The sequence below is a fragment of the Lipophrys pholis genome (genome assembly GCF_963383615.2).
Source record: "Lipophrys pholis genome assembly, chromosome: 18".
Taxonomy (NCBI): domain Eukaryota; kingdom Metazoa; phylum Chordata; class Actinopteri; order Blenniiformes; family Blenniidae; genus Lipophrys; species Lipophrys pholis.
In genome coordinates, this window is record NC_137646.1 from 3,801,317 (window position 1) to 3,806,637 (window position 5,321).

The window sequence follows — 5,321 nt, forward strand, 5'->3', positions numbered from 1 at the left end:
AGTTTTTTTAAAATTAAAGTGACTATCAAAAAGAAAAGATGAGGGTTTTTTCAAATTAAAGTGACCATCAAAATGAGAATAGGAGTTTCTTTCAAATTAAAGTGACTATCAATGTGAGAATAGGAGTTTTTTTCAAATTAAAGTGACTCTCAAAAAGAAAATAGAATTTTTTTCAAATTAAAGTGACTATCAACGGAAAAATAGGAGTTTTATTTTCAAATTAAAGTGACTATCAAAGTGAGAATACGAGGGTTTTTTTCAAATTAAAGTGACTATCAAAGTGAGAATAGGAGTTTCTTTCAAATTAAAGTGACGATCAAAGGGAAAATAGGATTTTTTTTTTCAAATTAAAGTGACTATCAAAGTGAGAATAGGATTTTTTTTTTTGAAAATTTAGTGACTATCAAAGGGAAAATGTGAGTTTTTTTCAAATTAAAGTGACTATCAAAGGGAAAATATGAGGGTTTTTTCAAATTAAAGTGACTATCAAAATGAGAATAGGAGTTTCTTTCAAATTAAAGTGACTATCAAAGTGAGAATAGGAGTTTCTTTCAAATTAAAGTGACTATCAAAGTGAGAATAGGAGTTTTTTTTCAAATTAAAGTGACTATCAAAGTGATATTAGTATTTTTTTTCAAATTAAAGTGACTATCAAAGGGAAAATATGAGGGGTTTTTTCAAGTTAAAGTGACTATAAAAGTTAGAATAGGAGTATTTTTTTCAAATTAATGTGATTATCAAAAAGAAAATAGAATTTTTTTCAAATTAAAGTGACTATCAAAGTGAGAATAGGAGTTTCTTTCAAATTAAAGTGACTATAAAAGTGAGAATAGGGGTTTTTTCAAATTAAAGTGACTATCAAAGTGAGAATAGGAGTTTTTTTTTCAAATTAATGTGATTATCAAAAAGAAAATAGAATTTTTTTCAAATTAAAGTGACTATCAAAGTTAAAATAGGAGTTTTTTTCTAATTAAAGTGACTATCAAAGGGAAAATATGAGGGTTTTTTCAAATTAAAGTGACTATCAAAATGAGAAAATGAGTTTCTTTCAAATTAAAGTGACTATAAAAGTGAGAATAGGAGTTTTTTTTTCAAATTAATGTGATTATCAAAGTGAGAATAGGAGTTTCTTTCAAATTAAAGTGACTATAAAAGTGAGAATAGGAGGTTTTTTTTTCAAATTAAAGTGACTATCAAAGTGAGAATAGGAGGTTTTTTTCAAATTAATGTGACTTTCAAAAAGAAAATAGAATTTTTTTCAAATTAAATTGACTATCAAAGTTAAAATAGGAGTTTTTTTCAAATTAAAGTGACTATCAAAGGGAAAATATGAGGGTTTTTTCAAATTAAAGTGACTATCAAAATGAGAATAGGAGTTTCTTTCAAATTAAAGTGACTATCAAAGTGAGAATAGGAGTTTCTTTCAAATTAAAGTGACTATCAAAGTGAGAATAGGAGTTTTTTTTCAAATTAAAGTGACTATCAAAGTGATATTAGTATTTTTTTTCAAATTAAAGTGACTATCAAAGGGAAAATATGAGGGGTTTTTTCAAGTTAAAGTGACTATAAAAGTTAGAATAGGAGTATTTTTTTCAAATTAATGTGATTATCAAAAAGAAAATAGAATTTTTTTCAAATTAAAGTGACTATCAAAGTGAGAATAGGAGTTTCTTTCAAATTAAAGTGACTATAAAAGTGAGAATAGGGGTTTTTTCAAATTAAAGTGACTATCAAAGTGAGAATAGGAGTTTTTTTTTCAAATTAATGTGATTATCAAAAAGAAAATAGAATTTTTTTCAAATTAAAGTGACTATCAAAGTTAAAATAGGAGTTTTTTTCTAATTAAAGTGACTATCAAAGGGAAAATATGAGGGTTTTTTCAAATTAAAGTGACTATCAAAATGAGAAAATGAGTTTCTTTCAAATTAAAGTGACTATAAAAGTGAGAATAGGAGTTTTTTTTTCAAATTAATGTGATTATCAAAGTGAGAATAGGAGTTTCTTTCAAATTAAAGTGACTATCAAAGGGAAAATATGAGGGTTTTTTTCAAGTTAAAGTGACTATCAATGTGAGAATAGGAGTTTCTTTCAAATTAATGTGAGTATCAAAATGAGAATAGGAGTTTCTTTCAAATTAAAGTGACTATAAAAGTGAGAATAGGAGGTTTTTTTTTCAAATTAAAGTGACTATCAAAGTGAGAATAGGAGGTTTTTTTCAAATTAATGTGACTTTCAAAAAGAAAATAGAATTTTTTTCAAATTAAATTGACTATCAAAGTTAAAATAGGAGTTTTTTTCAAATTAAAGTGACTATCAAAGGGAAAATAGGAGTTTCTTTCAAATTAAAGTGACTATCAAAGTGAGAATAGGAGGGGTTTTTTTTCAAATTAAAGTGACTATCAAAGTGAGAATAGTAGGTTTTTTTTCAAATTAAAGTGACTATCAAAGTGAGAATAGGAGTTTCTTTCAAATTAAAGTGACTATCAAAGTGAGAATAGGAGTTTTTTCAAATTAAAGTGACTATCAAAGGGCAAATAAGAATTTTTTTCAAATTAAATTGACTATCAAAGTTAAAATAGGAGTTTTTTTTCAAATTAAAGTGACTATCAAAGGGAAAATAGGAGTTTCTTTCAAATTAAAGTGACTATCAAAGGGAAAATATGAGGGTTTTTTCAAATTAAAGTGACTATCAAAATGAGAATAGGAGTTTCTTTCAAATTAAAGTGACTATCAAAGTGAGAATAGGAGTTTCTTTCAAATTAAAGTGATTATCAAAGTGAGAATAGGAGTTTTTTTTTCAAATTAAAGTGACTATCAAAGTGATATTAGTATTTTTTTTCAAATTAAAGTGACTATCAAAGGGAAAATATGAGGGGTTTTTTCAAATTAAAGTGACTATCAAAATGAGAATAGGAGTTTCTTTCAAATTAAAGTGACTATCAAAGTGAGAATAGGAGTTTTTTTTTCAAATTAAAGTGACTATCAAAGTGATATTAGTATTTTTTTTCAAATTAAAGTGACTATCAAAGGGAAAATATGAGGGGTTTTTTCAAGTTAAAGTGACTATAAAAGTTAGAATAGGAGTTTCTTTCAAATAAAAGTGACTATCAAAGTGAGAATAGGAGTTTCTTTCAAATTAAAGTGACTATAAAAGTGAGAATAGGAGTTTTTTCAAATTAAAGTGACTATCAAAGTGAGAATAGGAGTTTTTTTTCAAATTAATGTGATTATCAAAAAGAAAATAGAATTTTTTTCAAATTAAAGTGACTATCAAAGTTAAAATAGGAGTTTTTTTCTAATTAAAGTGACTATCAAAGGGAAAATATGAGGGTTTTTTCAAATTAAAGTGACTATCAAAATGAGAATAGGAGTTTCTTTCAAATTAAAGTGACTATCAAAGTGAGAATAAGAGTTTTTTTTCAAATTAAAGTGACTATCAAAGTGAGAATAGGAGGTTTTTTTCAAATTAATGTGATTTTCAAAAAGAAAATAGAATTTTTTTCAAATTAAATTGACTATCAAAGTTAAAATAGGAGTTTTTTCAAATTAAAGTGACTATCAAAGGGAAAATAGGAGTTTCTTTCAAATTAAAGTGACTATCAAAGTGAGAATAGGAGGGTTTTTTTTCAAATTAAAGTGACTATCAAAGTGAGAATAGTAGTTTTTTTTCAAATTAAAGTGACTATGAAAGGGAAAATATGAGGGTTTTTTCAAGTTAAAGTGACTATCAAAGTGAGAATAGGAGTTTCTTTCAAATTAAAGTGACTATCAAAGTTAGAATAGGAGTTTTTTCAAATTAACATGACTATCAAAATGAGAATAGGAGTTTCTTTCAAATTAAAGTGACTATCAAAGTGAAGATTAGGAGTTTTTTTCAAATTAAAGTGACTATAAAAGGGAAAATAAGAATTTTTTTCAAATTAAAGTGACTATCAATGTGAGAATAGTAGTTTTTTTAAAATTAAAGTGACTATCAAAGTAAAAATGAGAGTTTTTTCAAATTAAAGTTACTGTCAAAATGATAATAGGAGTTTCTTTCAAATTAAAGTGACTATCAAAGTGAGAATAGGAGTTTTTTCAAATTAAAGTGACTATCAAAGGGAAAATAGGAGTTTTTTTCAAATTAAACTGACTATCAAAAAGAAAATAGGAGTTTTTTTCAAATTAAAGTGACTATCAAAGTGAGAATAGGAGTTTTTTTTCAAACTAAAGTGACTATCAAAAAGAAAATAGGAGTTTTTTCAAATTAAAGTTATGTCAAATGATGTAAAAATCCTCATCCTCCACTTTGTGCAATTAAAAAGCAAATAAAGCTCCAGATGGATCAGAACTCCTGGAGTGAAACATAAAGTACTTCAGGAAAGGAGGAGAACGCCGCCACTAGAAGTAGAGATATTTTCAGGATTGTTACGTTACGTTATGGAACGAACACTGAAGTTAACCCAGAAGTGGAGTATGGACATGATTGTGTGTTCATCTGTGCTCTGGTGGTGAGTGTGTGTGTTGCCTTCAGGGGAAAACATTTACAATCACATTCAACACAAATTTTGGAAGAAAGAAAGTAGATCTTTTCACCAATGTGGGCCGGTTAGCTCAGTTGGTCAGAGTGTGGTGCTAATAACACCAAGGTCATGGGTTCAATCCCCATATTGGCCAGATGAAGCTTCATTAACCACTGTCTGAAGCATCAATGCTGACACATCAGATCAGACCCGTCTCCATTTTAAATGTCAAAGAGAACTTGTCCTCATGGCAGTAAGCCATGTATTAAAATGAATCCTGATGGAGACACACAAGCTTCAGAGGCTCTGACAGAACTCACTCACAAACCTGAAAACTGCTTCAGGTCAAATGGACCATAAAGTTACAAATCCTCCAATAGCAGTTGAACCTTCAGCTTCATTTCTTCAAGGTCGGCCATGACTAATGTTTTCATTTACTTTTGTCAGGATGTGGTCATTCCAGGAGCTCTGTCAAGGCTGTCAGGAGTCTTGATCTCCTGACTTATTTATGACAATCAGTTGAGTCCTTTAGCTTCTTGACCACGTCGGCTCGTTGCTCTAGGAGTATGATTGTCACTTTGGATGTCAGAGGTTGTGGGTTCAATTCCCAGATGAGACCTTGGAGTTACCTTGACCCTCTCCTACAAATGGTTTTAACTTTGGTCACCAACCAGGATCTCTTCGTGTTAAATTTCAAAAGAGACTGAGACTTTGTGTTGGAGGCTTGGCTGATCTCTGCTCTTCACCTCATGGACTTTTTATCAGAGAAACCTCGTTGTAATGTCCAGTTTGTGTCTTTATAACTGATTGAACCAAACT